Source organism: Sciurus vulgaris, assembly GCF_902686455.1.
Source record: "Sciurus vulgaris genome assembly, chromosome: 12".
Taxonomy (NCBI): domain Eukaryota; kingdom Metazoa; phylum Chordata; class Mammalia; order Rodentia; family Sciuridae; genus Sciurus; species Sciurus vulgaris.
In genome coordinates, this window is record NC_136473.1 from 110,335,388 (window position 1) to 110,363,009 (window position 27,622).

Here is a 27,622-nt window from a genome sequence, read left to right on the forward strand (position 1 = left end):
TAAAAAGATCATATACCATTATCAGGTTCATTGCATCTCAGGGAAGCAAGCATGGTTCAACATACAAAAATCAATAAATGTAATACACCACATGATCACTTCAACATGCAGAAAAAGCTTTCAATGAAATTCAACAACCTTTCATAATAAAAACCCAGAAAAAACTAGGAATAGAAGTAACTTACCTCAATATCATAAAGGCTATATGTAGCAAACCCAAAGCCAATATGGAGCATTGCAATTTCAAGTTATACTACAAAGTCATAATAACTAAAAGAGTACTATACTAGAAAAAAACTGACATGTGGACCAATGGAACAGACTGTAGGACAGGGACAAATCTACAAAGATATAATCACCTGATTCTTGACAAAGGGGCCAAAAAACATATCCCGGAGAAAAGACAGCCTCTTTAACAAGTGGTTCTGGGAACACTGGATATTCCTATATAGAAGTATGAAACTCAATTCCTCTCATTCTGTACAATTGTAAACTCAAAATGAATCAAAGACCTAGCTGTAAGATCAGAACTTTCCAGTTGTTGGAAGAAAATGTAGGGGAAACTCCAACATACAGGCGCAGGCAAAAAACTTCCTGAATTAGATCAGTATAGCAAGTGAGATAAGAGGAAGAATAAATGAGATGGCATCTAATTTAAAACCTCCTTCACAGCAAATCAAATAATTTTAACAGGATGAGGACACAACTGACAGAATTAGAGAAAATATTCATTAGCTACCCTTCCAAAAGGGGCAAATATCCAGAATGCACTAAGGGCTACCCACCCAAACTCAACATCAAACAACCAAATAATCCAACCGATAAAAGGACATATGAACTGAATAGATACTTCTCAAAAGGACAACAAATGGCCAACAAATATATGAAAAAATGTTCAACATCTTTGGTCATCAGGGAAATGCAAATCAAAACAACATGAGATTCCATTTTTCTCCATTTAGAATGTCATTCATGGAGAATCCAAATAATAATAATGCTGGTGCAGATGCATGGAAAGGGAACTATTATACATCACTGGTAGGAATGTAAATCAGTAAAGCCACTATGGAAATCAGTATTTAGGTTCCTCAAAAACCTAAATATATGATCATATGATTCAGCTATACCACTCCCTGGTATTTATCCAAAAGAACTAAAATCAGCATATTCTAGAGTCAGATGTATAACTATGTTTATTGCAGCACAAATTCAAAATAGCCAAGTTACGATAACCCTGGGCATACCTCAACAGAGAATGGGTAAAGAAAATGTGGTACGTACATACAAGAGACATTCATGCAGGAAAAATGGACAGAACTAGAAACCATAATCTGAAGCAAAATAAGTCACGTGGAGAGAAGAGTATTGTATGTCTTCTCTCATGTGGAAACTAAGAAACAGAGAAACATGGAAAAGAAGGGACTCTATGAAATTAGGAGACCAGTAGGGTTGAGGAAGGGATAAGGGTGAGGGATGTATTGGGGAGTGAAGATCAAATATTTTTTTATGCATGCATGAATATGCCACAGTGAAACCCACCATTCTGTAAAATGCACACACACACACACATACACACACAATCACCCTTAGTGTTTCTGTAAGCCTCTTTTGTAGCCCAAAAATTACCATAAAAATGAATGAAACACTTTCTTTCTCCCTATCCCCCAGGATTATTATTATTATGTAAGCGTCAGAAATTTTTTCTGTGAAGAACAATTCTTTGAGGCTCTACAAGCCCTGGTGCATCTACTCAACTCTGTTGTTCAAAAACGGCTTAGGCAATATGAAATGAATGTGTATGGCAACATTTGACTCATGGATGTAGTTTGCTGCAGTAGTGCACCCAAATAAATTCTTTTCTTACAGAATAGACAAGATAAATAATAATGTGGGGCCTCAAAGACAGGTAGAAAATCTGAGTCTCTTAGCATAAACACTGTGTTTGCCTGGAAATTACCCTCTACTTCAAATATACCTACACGGTTTGCTTTCTTACCCTGAGATATTTATTTAGAAAGGATAATGTGAAGTCCGGAACATAAAATCTCTTTGCAGATATACATTATGTAAAGAGGAAGTGACATTAGCTTACATTATAAGAACCCCAACTCCCAAATAAAAATGACATTAGAAATAAGCATGACTTCAACATATGGAATATTAAAGGACAATAAGTTCTCCCTGGCAGTGATTACAGCAATTAAAAGTTACATTTTCATATCTAGTATAGGGATGAAATCGTCCAATATTTTTCTTTGTAGCAAGTAATGTGTTTGGTGAAGACTCAGAAAATGGATTATCAGGTGAGCTTTCTGTACAGGTAACTGGATCCAAAATGCGAAGAACCTAAGGAAAATGAGAGGTAATATTAGCTGTATGTAGTATGAACTAATAAAAGCTTTTCGTTTCGCTGATGTATGACTACCTATGAAGCTTCAGTTCATTACTATAAAACTCATAAAAACCACATCTGAAGGATGAATTTGAGAACAATACCATCACCCCAAAACCATACATTTAACAATGATTCCTAGTTATTATTACATTACTCTATGTTACATTTTTTTTAATTAAAAATCATAAATTTACATAGGGCAATGTTGTTTGATTCATTGTTATTTTTTTTCCCTTCCCCACCACCCCTCCCACCCCTCTTTTCCCTCTATACAGTCCTTCCTTCCTCCATTCTTACCACCCTTCTTATCCCTAACTCTAAACATAACCCTAACCCTAACGCTAACCTCTCCTACCCCCCATTTTATGTCCTCATCCACTTATCAGCGAGATCATTCATCCTTTAGTTTTTTGAGATTAGCTTATCTCACTTAACATGATATTCTCCAATTTCATCCATTTGCCTGCAAATGCCATAATTTTATCATTCTTCATGGTGGAGTAATATTCCATTGTATATATATGCCACAGTTTCCTTATCCATTCATCAACTGAAGGGCATCTAGGTTGGTTCCACAATCTGGCTATTGTGAATTGAGCAGCTATGAACATTGATGTGGCTGTATCTGATGTGTAGTATGCTGATTTTAAGTCCCTTGGGTATAGGCAGAGGAGTGGGATAGCTGGGTGGTTCCATTCCAAGCTTTCTGACGAATCTCCATACTGCTTTCCAGAGTGGCTGCACTAATTTGCAACCCCACCAGCAATGTATGAGTGTACCTTTTTCCCCACATCTTCTCCAACACCTATTGTTGCTTGTGTTCTTGATAATCGCCATTCTAATTGGGGTGAGATGGAATCTTAGGGTAGTTCTGATTTGCATTTCTCTTATTACTAGAGATGTTGAACATTTTTTCATATATCTGTTGATTGCTTGCACATCTTCTTCCGTGAAGTGTCTGTTCATTTCCTTAGCCCATTTGTTAATTGGATTATTTGTATTCTTAGTGTAGAGTTTTCTGAGTTCTTTATAGATTCCGGAAATTAGTGCTCTATCTGAAGTATGAGTGGCAAAGATATTCTCCCACTCTGTAGGCTCTCTCTTCACGTTACTGATAGTTTCCTTTGCTGAGAGAAAGCTTTTTAGTTTGAATCTATCCCAGTTGTTGATTCTTCCTTTTATTTCTTGTGCTATGGGAGTCCTGTTAAGGAAGTCTGATCCTAAGCCAACAAGTTGAAGATTTGGACCTACTTTTTCTTCTATAAGATGCAGGGTCTCTGGTCTGATTTCAAGGTCCTTGATCCATTTTGAGTTGAGTTCTGTGCAGGGTGAGAGATAGGGGTTTAGTTTCATTCTGTTGTACATGGATTTCCAGTTTTCCCAGCACCATTTGTTGAAGAGGCTATCTTTTCTCCATTGCATATTTTTGGCCCCTTTGTCTAGTATGAGAAAATTGTATTTATTTGGGTTTGTGTCCGTGTCCTCTATTCTGTACCATTGATCTACCTGTCTATTTTGGTACCAATACCATGCCGTTTTTGTTACTATTGCTTTGTAATAGAGTTGAAGATCTGGTATTGCGATACCCCCTGCTTTGCTCTTTCTACTGAGGATTGCTTTAGCTATTCTGGGTTTCTTATTCTTCCAGATGAATTTCATGATTGCTTGCTCTATTTCTGTAAGGTACATCATTGGGATTTTAATTGGAATTGCACTGAATCTGTATAGCACTTTTGGTAGTATGGCCATTTTGACAATATTAATTCTGCCTATCCAAGAACATGGGAGATCTTCCATCTTCTAAGGTTTTCTTTAATTTCTTACTTTAGTGTTCTGTAGTTCTCATTGTAGAGGTCTTTCACCTCTTTTGTGAAATTGATTCCCAAGTATTTTATTTTTTTCGATGCTATTGTGAATGGGGTATTTTCCTAATTTCTCTTTCTGAAGATTCATCACTTATGTATAAAAATGCATTGGATTTATGAGCATTGATCTTGTAACCTGCTACTTTACTGAATTCACTTATGAGTTCTAAGAGTTTTCTGGTGGAATTTCCAGGTTCCTCTAAATATATAATCATGTCATCAGCGAACAGGGATAGTTTGAGTTCTTCTTTTCCAATTTGTATCCCTTTAATTTCTTTGGTTTGTCTAATTGCTCTGGCTAGAGTCTCAAGAACGATATTGAATAGAAGTGGTGAAAGAGGGCATCCCTGTCTTGTTCCAGTTTTTAGGGGGAATGCTTTCAGTTTTTCACCATTTAGAATGATATTGGCCATGGGCTTAGCGTAGGTGGCCTTTACAATGTTAAGGAATGTTCCCACTACCCCAATTTTTTCTAGTGTTTTGAGCATGAAGGGATGCTGTATTTTATTGAATGCTTTTTCTGTATCTATTGAAATAATCATGTGATTCTTAACGTTAAGTCTGTTGATATGGTGAATGACATTTATTGATTTAGGGATGTTGAACTAACCTTGCATCCCTGGGATAAAACCCACTTGATCGTGGTGCACTATCTTTTTAATATATTTTTGTATGCAATTTGCTAAAATTTTGTTGAGAATTTTTGCGTCGATGTTCATTAAGGATATTGGTTTGAAATTTTCTTTCCTCGATGTGTCTCTGTCTGGTTTAGGTATCAGGGTGATATTGGCTTCATAGAATGAGTTTGGGAGGGTTCCCTCCTCTTCTATTTTATGGAATACTTTGAGGAGTATTGGAATGAGCTCTTCTTTAAAGGTTTTGTAGAACTCGGCTGAGAATCCATCTGGTCCCGGACTTTTCTTTGTTGGTAGGCTTTCGATGACCTCTTCTATTTCATTGCTTGAAACTGATTTATTTAAGTTGTGTATGTCCTCCTCGTTCAGTTTAGGTAATTCATATGTCTCTAGAAACTCGTTGATGTCTTCGAGGTTTTCTGTTTTTTTGGAGTATAGATTGTCAAAATAGCTTCTAATTATGTTTTATATTTCACTCGCGTCTATTGTGATATTTCCTTGTTCATTCTGAATTTTAGTAATTTGAATTTTCTCCCTCTTTCTCTTTGTTAGTGTGGCTAAGGGTTTATCAATTTTGTTTATTTTTTCAAAGAACCAACTATTTATTTTGTTAATTTTTCTGATTGTTTCTTTTGTTTCAATTTCATTGATTTCGGCTCTGATTTTAACTATTTCGTGTCTTCTACTACTTTTGGTGTTGGTCTGCTCTTCTTTTTCTAGGGCTTTGAGCTGTAGTGTTGTCGTTTATTTGTTGATTTCTACTTCTTTTGTTGAATGCGCCCCATGAAATAAATCTTCCTCTAAGTACTGCTTTCATAGTGTCCCAGAGATTTTGATATGATGTGTCTTTGTTCTCGTTTACTTCTAAGAATTTTTTGATTTCCCTCCTGATGTCCTGTTATCCATTCATCATATAATAGTGTATTATTTAATCTTCAGGAATTGGAGAAGTTTCTGTTTTATATCCTGTCATTTATTTCTAATTTCAATCCATTATGATCTGATAGAGTACAAGGTAGTATCCCTATCTCCTTGTATTTGCTAACAGTAGCTTTGTGGCATAAAACATGGTCTATTTTAGAGAAGGATCCATGTGCTGCTGAGAAGAAAGTGTATTGGTTCATTGTTGGATGGTATATTCTATATAAGTCGGTTAAGTCTAAATTGTTGATTGTGTTATTGAGATCTATGGTTTCTTTATTCAATTTTCGTTTGGACGATCTATCCAGCGGTGAGAGAGGTATGTTAAAATCGCCAAGTATTATTGTGTTGTGGTCTATTTGATTTCTGGAATTGACAAGGATTTGTTTGATGAACATGGATGAGCCAATGTTCAGGGCATAGATATTTATGATTGTTATGTCTTGCTGATTTATGCTTCCCTTCCCTTAAGCAGTATGAAATGTCCTTCTTTATCCCTTCTGACTAGTTTTGGCTTGAAGTCCACATTATGTGAAGTGAGGATGGATACTACAGCTTTTTTGATGTGTTCGTGTGCATGGTATGTTTTTTCCCATCCTTTCACCTTTAGTCTATGGGTATCTCTTTCTATGAGATGAGTCTCTTGCAGGCAGCATATTGTTGGATTTTTCTTTTTAATGCAATCTGCCAGTCTATGTCTTTTGATTGATGAGTTCAGGCCCTTAACATTCACGGTTATTATTGTGATATGATTTGTATTCCCAGTCATTTGACTCATTTTTTTTTTTTTTTGACATCATTTGGTTTCTCCTCTATTTGGCTATTCCTTTAGGCTATTTCCTCCCGTTGCTGATTTGCATCGTTGTTTTTCCTCTCTTCCTCATGGAATATTTTCCTGAGAATGTTCTGTAATGCCAGCTTTCTTTTTGTAAATTCCTTTAGCTTTTGTTTATCATGGAAGGATCTTATTTCATTGTCAAATCTGAAAGTAAGTTTTGCTGGGTATAAGATTCTTGGTTGGCATCCGGTTTCTTTCAGGGCTTGGTAAATGTTGTTCCAGGCCCTTCTAGCTTTTAGTGCGTGGATTGAAAAATCTGCTGATATTCTTATTGGTTTCCCCCTGAATGTAATTTGATTCTTTCGTGGCCTTTAAAATTCTGTGTTTATTTTGTATGTCGGGTATTTTCATAATAATGTGCCTTGGTGTGGGTCAGTTGTAATTTTGTATATTTGGAGTCCTATAAAAGCCTCTTGTACTTGGTTTTCCATTTCATTCTTCAGATTTGGGAAATTTTCTGATATTATTTCATTGAATAGATTGTTCATTCCTTTGGTTTGTTTCTCTAAGTCTTCCTCAATCCCAATAATCTTAAATTTGGCCTTTTCATGATATTCCATAATTCTTGTAGAATCTGTTCATGATTTCTTACCATCTTCTCTGTTTGGTCAACTTTGTTTTCAAGATTAAATATTTTGTCTTCAATATCTGAGGTTCTGTCTTCCAGGTGTTCTATCCTATTGGTTATGCTTTCTATGGAGCTTTTAACTTGGTTTATTGTTTCCTTCATTTCAAGGATTTCTGTTTGGTTTTCTTTCAGTATCTCTACCTCTTTATTGAAATGCTCTTTTGCTTCCTGTATTTGCTCTTTTAACTGTTGATTGGTGTGATCATTTAATGCCTGCATTTGCTCTTTCATCTCCTCCTTCAATGCCTGCATTTGCTCTTTCATCTCCTTGTTTGCTTCTCTGATTGTTTTAATTATGTACATTCTGAACTCCCTTTCTGACATTTCTTCTGCTGTGCTGATATTGCGTTTTATTGATATAGTATCTAGGTTTGTTTGGACATTTTCTTCCCTTGTTTCTCATATTGGTCAGATGTCAGTGGGACTCTCTCATATTGCAGATTTCCTCTATTGGCTTATAGTGTCCCTGTAGATTTTCAGTGTATCACCTCCCAGCCTTCAGTAGCCTGAAGTCTTGGAGTAACTTGATAATGCAGTGCTTCCAAAGAAAGCTGCCCCTAGCCTGCTACTGGTTCCAGGGCTTGGAGCTGGCTCTGTGTGGAAAGGCTCTCACTCGGGGGCCTGCTCTGAGAAGCTGGCCGTGTGGGAGGAGCCCACCACCGGAATGTGCAGGGCTGCCTGGGAAAGACTCTAGCTGCCCTGCCCTACTGTAATAAGCCGCCTGAATCCGGGCGTGCCGCCCGGGCCAAGCTTCACCGGGTGGGGGAGACTCAGTCCATGGCTCTATTTTAGTCCGAGTCTCTCAATGCCTCCCCTTCTTGAATCCTGGGTTCTGGAGCGACTGGAGATGCAGTTACCCTCTAGTCTGCACAGTGTGGAAGATGGGAAAAGAAGGGGAATTAGGGCAGACAAGGGAAGAAGAAAGGTAAATCACTGCAATTACCTGATTAAAAACTAATGGCAACTTGAGGTAATGGGGCTGAAAGGTTCAAGAAATCCTAAGGAAGAAGGGCTGTCGATTTTGCTAAGTGGGAAAATGTAATGGGATAAAGGACTAAGAAAACAAGGAATTCACCACACCCTGAGGATCCCCAACATTCTGAACTAGAATGGTCAGATAAAAGAAAACACAGGAAGTTGTAGGATTCAGAAAAAAACAAGGGAAGAGAGTATTTCACAAAAGACAGAATGGTCAACTACTCCAAATGCTCCTGGCAGCAACCAAGTATGCACTGACATAATTTCCCAACAAAGAGAATAGTAGAAAAGGGGAAACGAGGTTTCAATAAACATCTGAGTATTGTTCTAGGCACTGATTCATTCAGTAAACAGCTGAGTCCCTTCTCTGTACCACATACTATGCCACACCTTGAGGAAACGAGCAGATCAGGGTTTGGGAGAAGGATAGAGAATCAAACAACTACAACTTAAGTTAATGAAGACCTAGTGCAACAGAAGCCCACAGAAGGCACATGTAGACTTGCCAGTGAGACGTAGGGAAGGCTGACTCTCACAGTTGGTGCAGAGGCGGGGCGACAGGACAGCTGCTGGGAAGCAGTCTAGGGAGACAGAGACACAGGGCATGTGTAGGAAATGAGAAGTGGTCAACACTGCTAGATGTGAACTTCAGTGTGGTAGGGGCACTTGAGAAGGAGGAATGGAAAAAAGATTCAAAAATTCTTTACTATATGAAAAAATTTAGATTCAATAATGAGGGAGACTGGGAGCTATATGATTATTGTATTGGCATTTAAAAAGTAACTTTCTGGAAACAAAGCTCAGGATGGCCTGGAGGCAGGTAAAAAAACGAGGCTGGGTACTGCCACAGTCTAGGCTGTAGGTCAGGAGCTGGAACTTAGGAGCTGAGTGTAAATCAGAAGGAACTGACAAGATTTGTAAAATTAACAGGATTGGGGCATGAAGGAAAAAAATAATAAAAATGATGGCTACCATTTATCAAGAAACTGCTATATGTCATAATCTGCTATGGCCTTTTATATACATTACTTTAAGGAATCCTGAAAACATTATATACAATAGGAATAGTTCACCAAGATGGAGTATAGGAAAGGTAATTTTTCTCCTTTTTAGGGGGTGTACAAATGCAAAAACTAGAAGGAAAAAGGCTGTTCCATTTTTAGCTTTCTGTAGAACAAGCAGAAATGTGCAGGTGTATACAAATCTCTTGAACTAACAAAAAAATGCTTCTGGTAGAGAAACCACAAGCATACATCTAAAGGAACATGACAGTCCTGTGAGAATAGAGAAAGTATGTTAAGTGAGGAAAGCCTCAAGCGTGGCCAGAGGAAGAGGGTTCGGCCCTCCTGCTTGAATACTGAGAAAGAGTGGTTACAGAAGCAGCGAGGAGCTGGAGAACGTGGTGCTTTGGAAACCAAGACATCTGAAGAGTAGGGAAGAGATTCAACATTTAAAGGAGAAAAAATGTCTCCAAAGAAGAGCTCAGATAGAGTAATGTTACAGAAGTCAGGGAGTTTGAAGGAAAAAACGCTTGATTCAGTAAAATATGACCATGAAAAAAACATCCATGACCTTTTTATAAGAGTACTTTTAAGAACAGTGAGGCTGGGAGTCTTCTACACTTGGAAGTGGATGGCATGCAATGACAAACAAGCATGGATTTGTCCAAGACTCTGGGTTGTGAAGGGAAGGTGATGAGGCCATAACCTAATGAGAACTAATGAGAGAGGAGACTTGTTTTTTAAATGGATGACACACGGGCATGTTCTTAACCCAAAAGGAAAGAGTTAACAGAAAGAAGGGATAACTGTTCACGGATGTGGTGTGCCTAGAGAGGGGGCTATGCTTGGGGCCAAGGAGGAACACCTTTTCCTGGGAGAGAAATGAATATGATACTGGTCATCATACATGAAAGGCTTCCAGACATCAAGTGGGACTTTGGGGCAGTTTTCTGCCTGTACCCTCTCTTTCTTCTGTGAATCAGGATCCAAAGTCATCTGCTGAATGTGGGGTAGTAGTCTTTGATGGGTACTGAAACAAAGCTCTTGACCAGCTGAACTTACAAAGGCCTGGGTTCTGAGTACCTGGGAAGGACAAGGGAACAAGGTACTTAAAATGAAGCCTAGGCAAGAAAGACAGGGAAGAAAGAGAAGGTGGGACTGTGAGCTGATGAGATGGAAAAAAATGCGGGAATCGAGGGAAGAATAATAATGATGTGATCAAGAAAAAGGCAGTAAAAATGAAAGAATCAGTTAGAAAGTTGGAGTCACAGATCAGAGAGAAAGATGTTGAAGATTTTAATAATGGAAGAGGTCTAGTGAATAACAAGGTCCAAGATGGGGACATGGGAGTTGGGTATTAAAGTTGTAAGGTAAACTTGGCTGTCATCAAAGAACTGTGAGAGCACATATTTGATAGGTCACCTGCATGAGCCCTGAATTCATCCAAAACTGGAGGTAATTGGTCTACATTATTTGATTCTGTATTATTGAGCACATTCCCCACTTTTATGTGGGAATTACATAATTTCTTAGATCAGAAGTAAACCATTTAATTTACTAATGATTACTAAATTATAAATTTCACAGCAGTTTTTATATCAAAATGAGTATAAAGAAAAGGATTTTCAATGAGTTGTTTGCTAAAAAAAACTGGATCTCTTTCAAAACAATTAAATTTTTTTTCTCCTCAAAATAGAGCAGTTATGGTAGAGAAAATGAAAGCTCAGAGGAGAAAATAATTGTCTCGATGATCACAAGCTTATTAGCATGAAAATCAGGTTTAGATTCCATACTTCCCAACTCCCAATGCCAAGTACTTCCATTATATCGTGATGCTTTTCAGTAAGGGTACAGTAAAATTCGAGAGATCGTAATAGAAGTTCCACAGATCATGAAAACTATTTTACCTTTTCAGCCATTTTTCAGCTGGGGAGCTGCAGAATTCAACTGTTGATGGTATCTTTTGTTGAGTGCTAATGCCAACATTCCCCAGAAGATGAGAATTTAATGCTTTTGCCAGCTTGTGATTTGTTAATGCAAGTTCTGCTGTGCTTTGGGTTGTGCACTGGGGGAGTAAGTCTGCTCTCTTCCCCACTGTAAGGAGACCAAAAGCTCCTCCAAAAATCTGCATAAGACACACATGAACTCTGAACATTAGTGAGAAGACAAAATATAAACATCCATAATAATAAAAAATGAGAAATACATTTCTGAAATCATATATTCTTTCTCCTGTATCTTTCTCTCTCTAAATTCAATAAACCAGGCAGTCTGGTCAAATAAGTTAACTACAGAAAGCACCTGTCAATCTGAAAATCATTCAATGAATAGTACTTTTTAGTTATTATATTTTAGTATAGGAGCTACTGATTTGTGCATCTATGGGTTTTCTTTTTTGATTTTGAATGCTAAACCAACCTATAATACCTGAGCTCAACCTTATGTTGTCATAACATACAAATCTTTTTCTATATTGTTGCATTTGATTCACTAGAACTCTGTTAAGGATTTTTACATCAATGTTCATTAGAGATATTGGTCTGCAGTTTTCTTGTTATGTCTTTGGTTTTGGTATTAAGATAATGGCAGTCTCATGAGTTGGAAATTGTTTCTTTCCCCTGTACCCTCTAGAAGAATCTGTGTATATTTCCTTCTTTCCTAAATGTTTACTAGTATTTAGTGAATCCAATTAGACTCAGAATTTCCTTTACTAACAGGGTTTTAACTACAAATTCATATCTAATATATTAGGACTATTCAGGTAATTCATATTTTTTTTACTTTCTTATTTTTCTTTGCAGTTCTGGGGATCAATAAATATTTATTCTAGAGTAACCTTTGTTAGTTTGTCTATTTCATCTACATTATTGAATTTATTGGCATAGAGTTGTAATAGGCTTTTATGATTTTTTTCATGTCTATATAACCTGCAGTACATACTCCCCTCATTTCTAACACTTAATATGAATCTCCTCTCTTCACCCTAATTAGACTGGTTAGAGGTTTCTTAAATTTATCTTTTCAAAGAACTAGCATTTGGTTCTCTTTTTAATTACTTTATCTTTCACCCTTATTATTTTCTTCCTTCTGCTTACTTTGGGTTTAATTTTTTGAGGGAGCTTCTATAACTGATGAGACCTTTCTTCTTTTCCAAAATAGCATCTAAGGCTGTGCATTTCCCTGTAAACACCACATTAGCTGCCTCTCACAGATTGTGATACTTTGATATACTGTGCTTTGTTCTTTTGATCATCCATACAATTTACTCTTTGACCCTTACTGATTCTACTGGTAATAATTCAATTATATACAGCGCAGGGAGCTTATTTTTAAGGAAGACTTTTTTTTTAAAAAAAGATGGTTTTTAGTAGTTCTGGAGTATATCGATTTGAAAATGAACTCTAATCCTGTAGAAAGTCTTCGAAAAGATTACCTTCCATAGGAAAGACAGGTATACTCTTTGGCTTCTACCAAAAGTTATAGTAAACCACAAAACCATCATCCAAATCAGTTTTAAATTTCAACGATTTTTTTTCTATTAAATTACTGGTATAAATAATATTCTCCCTAATTGAGAACAGGTGAAAAAGCATATCTATATTTTGGGCCTCCTCCCTCCCAAGACATATGTTTTATAAGTTATCAAATGTAGACAACTAAAAAACATTATCGCAGTAACAAAAATAGCAGGAAAAACTAGAAGAGTTCAATATGTAAACAAGTGCCGTACCTTTTGGTAGCTACCATTTCTTGACAAAACTGCTCCCGTTCACTTAGGAGATCTTGTATAGCACTTTGTGCATCTCGATTGTGACGCTGTAAAACTGCTCTGGAGCTGGTTAGTTCATCTGCCATGACCCTGAACGGATTAAAATTTCATATACAAATTCTCTGAAAGTAGGACAGTACAAGAAATATTAATATACTGCTTTGTAATTGGCATTTAAAAAAAATAACAAAAGATTTAACAGTCATACTGTCTTGTTTTAAAATTTTCACTAAAAAAATTTAAAAATATTTATAAATTTAGTGCTCATTAAAGGGATTCAGTTAAAATACTTATTTATAAAATGACAAAGGAAACATTTAATTTTTCTATACAGTGGCGTCTGAATTTATCCCAATCTTACTCCAGGTTAATTATATTTGGCAAATAAATGAAATGAGTTTAAATATAAAAAAAATTAAAGGGGAAGACAAAAATGAGCTTTTTTTTTTTTTTTTTTTTTTTTACTACTCAATTACAATTTGCCCTTAGAAAAATACAGAAACATAGAAAGGCTTCCATAAAATAAAAACTAAGTCTTTCCTTCTGCCCAGCATGCCTGTCCTTTTTTTATATGTAACTCATAAAAATTTCTTAAACGTTTTACCAAAAATTGCTTACAAAAAGTGATTATTTAATACGAGGTTTACTATACCTTGCTTTTTTCACTTACTAATTTTGGAGCTTTTTCCATATAAGCACATGCAACTCTATTTCATTCCTAGTTTATTTCTGCAGTACTGGGGATTGAGCCAAGGGCTTTTCACATGCAAGGCAAGCACTCTAACACTGAGCTATAACCCTAACCCTTTAAAAGTTTTACTTTGAGACTGAGTTTTACTAAATTGTCCAGGCTGGTCTCAATTTACCTTAGCTTCCTGAGTGGCTAGATTATAGGCCCAGCTCATTCCCAGTTTTGAAGAACCAACTTCGTGTTTTCTACTGATTGTACATACTACATTTTACTTAACCAACTCTCTTGATGAAACTGAAGCAAATTTTACAATATAGTTTGAGCTGAAAAATCTTTAAAAAATTTTATTTTAGCTGTAGATGAGGCACAATGTCTTTATTTTATTTATTTATGTGGTGCTGAGGATTGAACCCAGTGCCCCATGCATGCGAGGCAAGCGCTCTACCACTCAGCTACAACCACAGCCCTGAGCTGAAAATCTTTTAAAACTAAAATTTGAAGCTTCAGACCATACTTATTACTGAATTCCTTAAAGGAAAACAATTTTGACATTAAAAGATTAACTAAAATATCAGTAATTTTTATTATCTTTAGAATGCTACCATGGGTGTTGATCAGATGTTAAGAAGTTACATATTATTTTTTAATTTATTTTTATTGTAAACAAATGGGATACATGCTGTTTGTACATGGAGTAACAGCATACCATTTGCATAATCATACATTTACATAGAGTAATGATATTTGATTCATTCCGTTATTCCCCCCCCCACCTCTCCCACCTCTCTTTTCCCTCTATACAGTCCCTCCTTCCTCCATTCTTGCCCCCCTCTCAGCCCCCATTATGTGTCATCATTCGCTTATCAGTGAGATCATTCCTCTTTTGGATTTTTGAGATTGGCTTATCTCACTTAACATGATATTCTCCAATTTCATCCATTTGCCTGCAAATGCCATAATTTTATTATTCTTTATAGCTGAGTAATATTCCATTGTACATATATACCACAGTTTCTTTATCCATTCATCAACTGAAGGGCATCTAGGTTGGTTCCACAATCTGGCTATTGTGAATTGAGCAGCTATGAACATTGATGTGGCTGTATCTCTGTAGTATGCTGATTTTAAGTCCTTTGGGGTATAGGCCGAGGAGTGGGATAGCTGGGTCAAATGGTAGGTCCATTCCAAGTTTTCTAAGGAATCTCCACACTGCTTTCCAGAGTGGCTGCACTAATTTGCAGCCCCACCAGCAATGTATGAGTGTACCAACACTTATTGTTGCTTGTGTTCTTGATAATCGCCATTCTAATTGGGGTGAGATGGAATCTTAGTGTAGTTTTGATTTGCATTTCTCTTATTACTAAAGATGATGAACATTTTTTCATATGTTTGTTGATTGCTTGTACATCTTCTTCTGTGAAGTGTCTGTTCATATCCTTAGCCCATTTGTTGATTGGGTTATTTGTATTCTTTGTGTAGAGTTTTTGAGTTCTTTATAGATTCTGGAAATTAGTGCTCTATCTGAAGATGAGTGGCAAAGATATTCTCCCACTCTGTAGGCTCTCTCTTCACATTGCTGATAGTTTCCTTTGCTGAGAGAAAGCTTTTTAGTTTGAATCTATCCCAGTTGTTGATTCTTCCTTTTATTTCTTGGGCTATGGGGTCCTGTTAAGGAAAGTCTGATCCTAAGCCAACAAGTTGAAGATTTGGACCTACTTTTTCTTCTATAAATGCAAGGTCTCTGGTCTGATTTCAAGGTCCTTGATCCATTGTGAGTTGATTTTTGTGCAGGGTGAGAGATAGGGGTTTAGTTTCATTCTGTTGCATATGGTTTTCCAGTTTTCCCAGCACCATTTGTTGAAGAGGCTATCTTTTCTCCATTGCATATTTTTGGCTCCTTTGTCTAGTATGAGAAAATTGTATTTATTTGGGTTTGTGTCCGTGTCCTCTATTCTGTACCATTGATCTACCTGTCTATTTTGGTACCAATACCATGCCGTTTTTGTTACTATTGCTTTGTAATAGAGTTGAAGATCTGGTATTGCGATACCCCTGCTTTGCTCTTTCTACTGAGGATTGCTTTAGCTATTCTGGGTTTCTTATTCTTCCAGATGAATTTCATGATTGCTTGCTCTATTTCTGTAAGGTACATCATTGGGATTTTAATTGGAATTGCACTGAATCTGTATAGCACTTTTGGTAGTATGGCTATTTTGACAGTATTAATTCTGCCTATCCAAGAACATGGGAGATCTTTCCATCTTTTAAGGTAGAACTTACATATTATAATAACCTGTATAACATATGCATGATTTGCCTCTTAAACTGTTTAATAAGAACTCTTTCATTTGAAATCAATAAATAGTAAGTTCATTTCTTCAAATAGCATACTATACTAGCATAATTAGAAACAAATAAGTAAAGGACTTCAAGAGAATAATCAACTACTATAGAGTATCACAAATGTTAGTACATTAAGAAACATGTGATTCTTAAAGTATAACCTGGAAAACTTTGGTGTTTTGAGAAAATTTCCACAATTAAGACAGTAATTGTTAAACACATGAAGTCCTTTTCTAAACACTAGAAATATAGAGATGAATAACATCAGATCTTATTCCCAGAAACTCAAAGTCAACAGGGATAAACAGAGTCATAATATATCGCAGAGTTCCCAACCAGTGCGGTCAGATACCTGGACTAGGGCCCTGGTTTACTACCTGCTAGAGAGTAGCCTCATTAGGTATGCCGTAAAAATGTTGTACTTTTTTAATGTATATAGAGAAAAAGGTTAGGAAGATCTCTTTTTAGACAACAGAACTCTGAGAACAGGACATGGACAGTGTCCTGTTAGGCAGTGGGAACAATATTAGAGTTCTCCAGATAGACGGTAGAGGAAAAATAATGTAGTTTGCCTTTTGTGATTTTAATATTTACCAGATGTCTGAGTTTACAGGTTTGTTTTGGTCTTAAACAATATGGAGGAGTGATTTCTAGACTAAGAGAGGATGCTTCCATTATTTTCCCATTCAGGGAGACTGTGTGAGAGCCACATATTAAATGATGTATGAAGTACTCTGACAACTTCAGTCAGGAATTTTTGTACTACAATCTACTTTCTTGTGCTATTGTTCGAAAACCTGACAGAACAAAAACTAGTAAATGAAATACTATGTGGAATAGAAAATACCTGCTTGCGAGGAATTTACTACGCCACACATCACACTGTATGGACATACGTTCTAACTGTTCGGGAGAGTTGAGCTGTGTTTCGACTTAGGGCTTCATTTTCTAAAATAAGCTGATTCTTCTCACGGGCTAGACGTTCAAAGTGATATTGAAGATCATCTCCCACAGAAGCCACCAGCAACTTTTTTAACTCACGATTTACCTAGAAGAAAAGAACATAACCAATACAACAAGCTCAAAGTAATGTCACTGACTTTAATGTAACAAAAACAACCTGTGTTTTTGTGTAATGTGGGAATGCTTATCATTTAATATGTGTATATAAAAAAAGATATTAAATAATTAAGATGCATAATGTATACAAACATTATCTCTATCTTTACCTGTAGATAATGTGGTTATAAACTGAACCTCTATAATAAAGTACGACTCCTTAGCATGAAAATAAACTGCTTCCAGTCAACAGAAAGGAAATGCAATCAGAAAACTAAATCAATACATTTTGCCCCAAAGTATAAGAGAATGTTTTATGTAGTTTTTATTTCAATATCTACAAGTAATTTCTTTGTGTCCTAAGACTTTTAGCAATTTAAGAAAAGGCAGTAGTATAGGATATCTATAAGTACATTTTTTATACTGCTATTGAAAGAGCAAAAAATTAAAACAAATGTCAAACTCATATTGGTGCATGGTATAGCCACTGAAGAACACTATTACTATTAATAATTAGAACATTATGACAAGGAAAATAATGACTGAAAAAAATGTGGGTTATAAGACAAAATAAATTCAACATGTATAGTTTTGAAGTTATACCTGGATAGTAGTTACGGATGGTACCATGTTCATTGTGTTTTTCTGTATTGTAAAAAATGTTTACTATTTATAGATGTCTGAGTTCACAGTTTTCTTTTGGTCTTAAATACTGTAGGAGTGATTTCTGAATGAGAGAGGATCCTTTTATCATTTTTTCCACTTCAGGAGATTATAGGACCATCCAGAGAAGAAAGAGCTGCATATTCAATAATATACGAAGTAGTGTGACAAATTTAGAAATCTTAACACTAAGATCTAATAAGTAATGTACCACTTTTATACTTAGAAATTGGTTAAAGTCATATTTAAAATATATAGTTACTAGGCGTGGTGGTGCATTCCTGTAATCCCAGTGACTCAGGAGGACTGAAAGTTCCAGGTCAGCCTCAGCAACTCATCAAGGCCCTAAGCAACTTAGTGAGACCCTGTCTCAAAATAAAAAATTAAAAGGTCAGCCTCAGCAACTCATCAAGGCCCTAAGCAACTTAGTGAGACCGTGTCTCAAAATAAAAAATTAAAAGGGCTGGGATGTGACTCAAAACCTGACAGAACAAAAGGCCCTCGGTTTAGACCCCAGTTCCTCCTCCCAAAAAATTTACATACATATATGTGTGTATATATATATGTGTGTGTGTATGTATACATACATACATATTGTTAAATACATTAATACATTGGACAAAAACCACTATGGTGTTACAAGACTAGTAACTAGCAAAAAGATACAGTCCAATAGAGAAACAAGGGAGGTTAAGGCAATTTTACTAAAATGTAAAGATTACAGCAACACAATCAAGCACTATAGATTGTTTTTATTTATGATGAAGACACAACTCATAGCACCATTGCCTATGTATCATGTGTACACAGGCAGAACAACTTGGGATTTATGGATCCTTAAAATAAGGACTGCTAAGTCGTCAACTTAAAAGCTTGACTTGATCACCCTTTGGTTGTGGTACTTTATAACTGTAACCTACTTTGACAATTTATAGTAGTCTTCTCCAAAGCACCTCTCACCTCCATCCTTGATCACGCTTACTGATCAATTAACTCTCTCTAGGTGCCCTCAGAGAGAATGAGAAATTTAAGGGGAAAAATTTGAAAGAAATGACCACCTTTGATGAATGATATATCCATGAAGAAACAGACCTTTCTGCCTAGGCTTAGAAGGTCCAGGTGTAAAGAGCAGCTGCCATTTAAGCTATTAAGGCCATTCTTACCTCCGTCTGTACTCGGAGCTGGTTTGAAAGACCTTCTTTGTCTTGTAGTAACCTCCGTTCAGAGTTCTTGAGCTTTTCCAATATAGTCTTTACCTCTGAGAGTTCCTTTCTAGGTTCTATAACTCCTTCTGGCTGACCATGAAATTCTCCTCTGATATCCCAGAGACTTAAGCTTTCCACTTCTGTTGGGGATATCATGAGTTATAGCAGCTTTGGGAACAAGTATTCTTATAGCTTCAACTTCTACTGCTTTTTCAGAGAGAATCTTTCCTAGCTGAAGAACTCCTGGGCTCTCTGAGGGAACTGCTTTCTTCCGTGGACTCTGAAGGATTTGATGCTTTATGGATTGGACTCCAGAGGTGACTTCAATAGATTTAGGTGGCTCTTCCGTTTCCATTCCATCTCCTGCTCCTCGGATTGGGGTTGAAGTAAGGGTGACTAACACAGGAAAAACAAAACATGAATTACCAGAAAGAAAGGCTAAGGAAATGCCAAGACTGCTTTGTTTTACATTCAGAATTACAATTTTTTTTTTTTTAAAAGGAAAATATTCACAGTTAAAAGTAATATTCCAAACAATCACGTGTCAATAAAAGATGAATTAAGTCTTCCAGACTCCACCTTTCCTTAGTAAATGGCCTCTCTTGGTAGAAGATGCAAGAGAACTGTAATCACAACATTTGGTTTGGTCTTCGCATAAGATCAAGCGCCTGGCATATGGTAGATAATAATTTTAGTTAAATATAAGTATCAGGTTTACATATCATATTTACAAACCATTTATGTACCTCAAAACAAATTCATCTTTTTTTGTGACCTCCTGGCAAAGAATGCTTTACATAAGGTAAGGGAAAACATGTTAAACCAGAGAAATGATTAGGCAAAGAGTGAGTCACATTCTTAAACCTAAGGGTTTAGGTGTTGCTTACTAAGTGAAACAACATTGCATTGTCAGATTAAACTTCCACATACATCGCTTTCACCATAACATTTACTAGTGTTCTGTTTCCTCCAGTGGCTTTCAACTTATTTTAGGTACACTATCTTTCCAGTGAAGTACTTGTACACAGTACTCAATGCAAAAAATGAATAATAAATTCGTGATGAAAATAAATGAATGACACTAAGGAGAGGGTAGAGGACAAGCATACAGGTCAGTAGCAGTGATCACAATGACTAATGAAGTGGTGGCAGGTAGTGAACACGGTGCTGCATGTCTCTTGGAGTTCATTCTGAGGCAGTGCGACCACTTTACTGTAGAAACTTTCTATTTAATTTAGGATACAGGATATACACCTAAAAAGATAAAATGGGTAATGGAAGTGCAGGGCAGTGATAGGACCTGTGCTTAAAACGCCTGAGGCCCTGGATTTATTCGGAAGCACCCATAAAAGAAACAAAAAAGATAAACTGTATTACAGGGTAATGTACAGTGGGGTGCAATAAAGGTACAAAAATATTTTGATAGAAATCTTATTTCTATGGAAACATTAAAGGCAATCTTGAATTACTGACTGCTCTTTAGTGACTTCATTACTATTTAGCTGAATCTCATATATATGTATATGTGTATAATAGATTATGTAAATAATGGACAGTAACATAAATATGCAATATATAAAATAATACAATGTAATTTCCTAAGACAAAGACCTGAAACAGAACTTAGAAAAAAGCACAAGTATGTTCTTAGTTTTGATTATTACTAAAAAAATATTTTACTACATCAAATAATCACATTTCACTATACCTATACTATTAGAACTTATTGAATTTGGTAAGAGCAATGATAAGATCTTACTAAAATTAAACTTCTTTAGGGCTGGGGATACAGCTCAGTTGGTAGAGTGCTTGCCTTGCATGCACAAGGCCCTGGGTTCAATCTTCAGTGCCACCAAAAAAAAAAAAAAAAAAAACTTCTTTAGAGTTTCTGATGTTCAAAGCCACATTAAGAGAGAGATACAATTTGTGAACATTCCAAACTGAAGCAGACTCTGCTTGTCACCCTGGTTCCTGGAATTCTGGCCCTGAAATGGAGTTCTCTGGCCAAAGCACTATAAAAAGGGTAAGCAGTTTTGGGGCAATGTTAAGAATGTTCAAAAGTTACCTGCCAATGTGTTTTATAGCAAAGAAAATACCTAACCAGAATAAATTCTTGAAGTTTCTTTGTTAGGTCTACTTTTTACTGAACTTAGTTTTCTTCCTCTTCCAAATTTCATTATACAGATACAAAAACTACCAAATAGAACAGATCATCTTCACACACAGTCACACATCTTTGGTTCTATTACTATTTTTGAAATATTACATTAAAGATATTAAGAAAAAAACTTACCTATGTTATCACTAAAAAATACTTATTTCAAACTTCCTCAATATTTTTATAATCATAAATTTTATAAGTTTAATATATTTTTCTGTTTTGTTATAGTCTTCGTATTTTTCATTTTATAGCTACAATATGTGCCTTCAGGCTTATATAGAATTCACTTATATTGTTGAATATTTGTTTTTTTCAATTTTTCACTATAATAAATAGTGTTACTATATAATGGTTTAGTGAACATTTTCATGCCTCAACTTCTCAACTTCTGGATCCTTTCTTCCTTCTTTCCTTTCCTTCCTTTGTTGAGACAAAGTATCACTGTTATGAGGGTTAGCTCTGAACTTCTGAACTCAACCAATTCTGCCTTAGCCTACCACATGGCTAGGATTACAGACATGCACCACCATACCTGACTTGTATTTCTTTCTTCAAATAAATACCAAGCATTGAATTAATGGGTTTGGTGAAGATCTGTATTACCAAACTATCTTCCAAAATCATTCTATAATCTATTTCTCATGTTCTTATTTAGATTTACTTTTTTAACATGCTGAATCCTATGATTTAATATAATTCTTAAAAGTAAATAAGAACACAAGTGAAGAGTTCAGAATGGTGTTTGGCACAGTAAGCGCTCATTAAATATTAGGGCCTACTGTGATCATTATTATTATTCTTTAAAGAAATTCCTAACAAACTTTGGGTGTTGCTAAGGAGGAGAAGTTTATTTAATGTTATAAAATATAATTCTAACTTTTACTCTTTTAAGATAGTCCTATCACTAGAAAACGGACTAATTTTTTTCATTTAAAAGATTTTTTTTTTGTTGTTGTTGTTCAAAATTTTCCTGTATATGTAGTAATGTCCTGGGAATCCCAAGTTACATTAGAGGGGAGGGAAAAAGAAATTTGGGGTGGAACTAATGTGCTCTGTTCTATAAAATATTGTATACTAGAATAAAATAATGTCAATTCAATATAAATGTTAACACATTTGAGACCTTAAGACTGACTTGAATTTCAAAAAGATAAGCAAGTATTTGAGAAAGTTAGATAAAGGATCTGTACATTATTTAAAAACATGCTGTAGCACATTAGTACTCACTAGAATATCCATTGAACTGTTTTTAAAAATAACTATTCTCATGTTCTTAAAATATGGTTTTAAGTTTGTCTAACTTTATCTAATGCGAATTTTATTAAGACAAGCTGTCATTCAAGAACTTAGAATCAAGTATTAACTACAGAGTATTAAAAAAACAAAAATAAAAAGATCACAGGAGCCATACTACTCAGGACTATTGAGGCTGAAGACACAAGCTGGGGTTGTGGCTTAGTGGTGAAGCGCTTGCCTAGCACGTGTGAGGGACTGGGTTCCATCATCAGCACCACATAAAAAAAAAAAATAAATAAATAAAGGTACTCTGTCCATCTACAACTGAAAAAAAAAAAAAAAATACAAGAGATGTGATACTTGATCACAGTTGAACAGGATTTCCAGGCAAGTCAGAACATTTTTGAGTTGTGATTTTAAGTAATGGAGATTAAAAACAGGTTACAAAATGGATAATGCTAACTTTAGAAGGCAAAGAAACATTAATGGGTTTTAACAAATTTCTTTTTTCAAACAAAATACACGGTAAAATTCCAATCAAGAAATTCAACCTTTTGAACACCAATTTACTCTTTTTTGGGGGTGGGGGTGGTACCGGGATTGAACTCAGGGGCACTCAACCATTGAGCCACATCCCCAGCCCTATTTTGTATTTTATTCAGAGACAGGGCCTAAGTTGCTAAGCTCCTAGTTTTGCTAAGGCTGACTTTGGACTCGCAATCCTCCTGCCTCAGCTTCCTGAGCTGCTGGGATCACAAGTGTGCACCAATGCACCTGGCTAAATTTACTCTTAACTTTATTTGAATTGTTCTACTCACTCAAAGATTTATGAATACCAAGGCTGTGCTGCGTATCATACGGCAGCTCCGTCTCACTGACAACTGATTTTAGCTAACGCACATAGGCAAGCTGGCAATGAGAGCCAGGGCTTGACATTTTTTTTTCACCTGGTAGCTTGCCTTTCATAATTCTATTTTTCCCTGTGACACACAAAGATACCTTTATTACATATATACTGGCACAATCCAGGGCACATTCATGAGCAATTACCTTCTCTCAAGTGGAAAGACCAGACTCTATGGTACCAGCTCCACAATTATGAGTGTTGCTTAAGTGCAGCAAAACACCATCCCTTGCTTTTCTCCACTCTTTGAGGAGAATCAACAAGACCACTACTATGATACTCACCAACACTACCTTCACCTGTGATCACTCTCCAATAAACTGAACTAAAATTAAGGTTCACGATTCATTCTAATTGCCTTCTCCAGGACTGGTCAAATGTAGGGACATAACAAGTAAGGTCACTAGTTTAACATTCTAGAATAGGGGTTGGCAAAGTTTTTTTTCTAAAAGGTCAGAGAGTAAATATTCAGGCTTTGTGGACGAGGACGTAAAAGAAAGGATATTAGCTAGGGACCTAAACACAAAAGAGAAAAAATAATGATTATTGATGAAATTAAAACTATAATAATTATGGAATAAAGTTGGTACTATAGATCCAATAATGAGAAGAACAAAATTCTTTTTTATTCAGAACAATATTTGATTGATGTGGAACTCAAAGTTACTGTTCCCTATCATCTGATTGCAACCATTTTCAAGGAGGCCCAAGAGCCACAATTTGACAATCCTTGCTCCAGAATATTTAGGCAAAAAGTATGATTTTATAGTCTGTCACTGAAAATACTGTCCTTTATTCATAACATTGTGAATCCACAAAGATAATAATTAAAAAAAAAGTCAGCAGGGTGAGAAGGAACACCAGACTGCATCAAAATTTAAGTCCCCACTGCTATCAGATTCTGAGTCAGAGTAGTGTGTAAGTCCCCACTGCTATGTATTATGTAAACTTGGATAAATCCCTCAACTGCACCCTCTCCCATCCCCTGGAGCTTTCAGAACAAGCGAATACTACAATATTTTAAGACGATTTATTCTCTTGCAGACTAAACTACTGGAAGCTCCTTAGAGTAGAAAGGCTTCCTACTTCTTATATCACCAGCTACAGAAAAGGGGCTTGGCACAGAGATAAGGAGGAAGTGCTTAATGAAGATTTCAGGTGTGTGTAAAATGTTCAATAACTAATGCCTTTAAAAACTGCTTATTTTTCCCTTTACACTAAATCATTAATTCCTCAATTACAGTCTGACAGATTTTTCCTATTTAGTTATTTATTTATTTATTTTGCAGTGCTTGGGATTTGAACCCTGGGCCTTGTGCTTGCAAGGCAAACACTCTACCAACTGAGCTATATCCCCAGCCCATTTTTTCCTTTTAGAACAGCTCTGGCAAGATACATCACTCTAGTGATGACAGTACTAGCTCTTATGTCTTCTGTGAGGAAGTTCTGTGATACCAAACAACCAATGATCAAGAATATAACCATGTTTCTCACCTAAGGCAGGTACCGGAAATGCAGACAACTGACAAGGTCAAGCTTAAGTACACTTCTTCTCAGGCCATGCAGTACAGTAACTTTGTTCACTAACAACAGTTAACATATTAAGTAGGAATAGCACTAGTACTTGGATTTATTTTCCTTATTAGATAATTAAGATCAAATGAAATAAAAAATATGAAAGTGTTTTATAACTCTAATCCTCATTACAAATAACAATTTCAGAAGCACTTCAAGAACAAGCTTTTAATCACATCATAATACTGTATTTAATTTTTGTCAAATGCCATTCTATTTTTCACATTAGTTATCATTTAATAGTTCTTATTTCCCATTTATTCCCAGTTTATTACTTTGATTTGCCTATTCTAATGCTATTAAACTGTTTTAGTGACTTGTGAAAATGACTGATACAGTTGTTGCATACAGCTGTATCAAATTTAATTAAACACGTGATCTTTGTTGTTTCCTGAACATATATCTGAATCCCTTTTTTTGGTGGGGGGAGGGTGGGTACCAGGGATTGAACTCAGGGGCACTCGACCACTGAGCCACATCCCCAGCACTATTTTGTATTTTATTTAGAGACAGGATCTCACTGAGATGCTTCTCTCTTGATTGAACTCATGATCCTCCTGCCTTGGCCTCCCAAACCACTGGGATTATAGGCGTGCATCACTGCACCTAGCTCTGAATCCCTTTTAAAGAACTGACATAAGCAGAGTTTGCTATTGGAAATATGCTTCCTGAAAAGTCTGCTTCTAGAAAACTGCTTCCAATCTCTCATTAAAGGCTCTGGCCGGCAGAACTCAACTCTATCTCCAAAATGAGCGGGGTCAGGAGTTAGCTTTGGGACATACCAAGATTACTGTCTATATCTAAGAAAAGAGCAGTAGTCTATATCTAAGAAAAGACAATTATAGTTTATAAGGGTCTAAATCTCAAGAGAAGGGATTTGAGCTACTGATAAATCTGGAAGTTGTTCTTACAGATAATTAATTACAGAAGCTCTGAGAGCAGAAGAGAAAAAAGTGAAAAATACTGATGTTTAAAAGATAAACCAGGGAGAAGGCACTGCTAGATCAGCACTGTTCAAAAGAATTTTTTGGCAATAATAGAACTACAATAAATACTAACCACTTTGGTTACTGAGCACTTGGAGGTTGTAATGGTTTATGAAAGCACCCAGAAAACCACTCCAGATATGAATTAACTGGGTAGTAACTGTAAGCAGGTAGGACATGGCTGGAGGAGCTAGGTCATTGGGGGTATGCCTTTGAGGTATATTTTTGTCCCCGGAAAGTAGAGCTACCTCTTTCTCTGCTTCCTGGTTTCATATCCTGAGCTGTTTTACTCTGCCACACTCTTCCATCATGATATTCTTCCTCCCTCTGGGGTCAGCTATCTATGGATTGAGACCTCTGAAACTTTGAGCCCCAAATAAACTTTTCCTCCCCCAAACTTGTTCTTGTTAGGTCTTGTGGTTATAGCAGCCAAAAAAAAAAAAAAAAAAAAAAAAAAGCTAACTAAAACAGGTGTAGCTAATATGAATGAGAACAAATATTGATTTTTAAAAAATGTTAATTTAAATTCAAGTAGTCATATGTGGTTACTGCATTGGGCAATAAAGAGCTACAAAGCAGGCTGACGGCACAAGTGATGGCTTGGAAGTCATGGAAACAATTTCAAAAGATCGGGAATGATCAAGAGTATTATAAGCAAAGCAGTACTACAAACCGACTACTGTATGTGGAATGTGCTATGGGTAGAATGGTGTCCCCCAAATATTTATGCTGAAGTCCTAATCTCAGTGCCTCAGAATGAGACCTTATTTGGAACTGCAAACGTAGTAAGATGAAATCATACAGGATTAGGGTGGGTCCCTTATCAAATATGACTGCTGTCCTTATAAAAGGGGAATGTTGGATACATAAAAATGCACAAGGGGAGCATACCATGTGAATACAAAGACAGAAAAGCCAAGGAACATCAAAGAGTGCAGCAAAAGGTCTTCAAATGTCAATACTCCTCAAATTATTCCATGAAATTGAAAGGGAAGACATGCTTTCAAACTCATTCTACAAAGCCTGAATAACCCTCATACCAAAACTGGATTATGATATTTCAAGGAAAGAAAACTGTAGAAATAGATGCAAAAATCCTGAATAAAATATTAGCAAACTGAATTAAACTATGCATTAAAAAGATCATATACCATTATCAGGTTCATTGCATCTCAGGGAAGCAAGCATGGTTCAACATACAAAAATCAATAAATGTTATACACCACATGATCACTTCAACATGCAGAAAAAGCTTTCAATGAAATTCAACAACCTTTCATAATAAAAACCCAGAAAAAAACTAGGAATAGAAGTAACTTACCTCAATATCATAAAGGCTATATGTAGCAAACCCAAAGCCAATATGGAGCATTGCAATTTCAAGTTATACTACAAAGTCATAATAACTAAAAGAGTACTACTAGAAAAAAACTGACATGTGGACCAATGGAACAGACTGTAGGACAGGGACAAATCTACAAAGATATAATCACCTGATTCTTGACAAAGGGGCCAAAAAACATATCCCGGAGAAAAGACAGCCTCTTTAACAAGTGGTTCTGGGAACACTGGATATTCCTATATAGAAGTATGAAACTCATTCCTCTCATTCTGTACAATTGTAAACTCAAAATGAATCAAAGACCTAGCTGTAAGATCAGAACTTTCCAGTTGTTGGAAGAAAATGTAGGGGAAACTCCAACATACAGGCGCAGGCAAAAACTTCCTGAATTAGATCAGTATAGCAAGTGAGATAAGAGGAAGAATAA

General features: G+C 36.0%; 1 pseudogene across 1 annotated transcript; it reads right to left on the bottom strand.

The window, feature by feature from the left end:
• Positions 1–1,983: 1,983 nt before the first annotated feature.
• LOC306641167 (golgin-45-like) lies at positions 1,984–19,694 on the bottom strand (annotated as a pseudogene). The gene is made up of 5 exons (XR_013766855.1): positions 18,950–19,694; positions 16,912–17,112; positions 12,992–13,120; positions 11,169–11,386; positions 1,984–2,346 (listed from the first exon to the last, which is right to left on the bottom strand). The product of XR_013766855.1 is annotated as a golgin-45-like (transcript).
• Between the last annotated feature and the right edge of the window lie 7,928 nt (positions 19,695–27,622).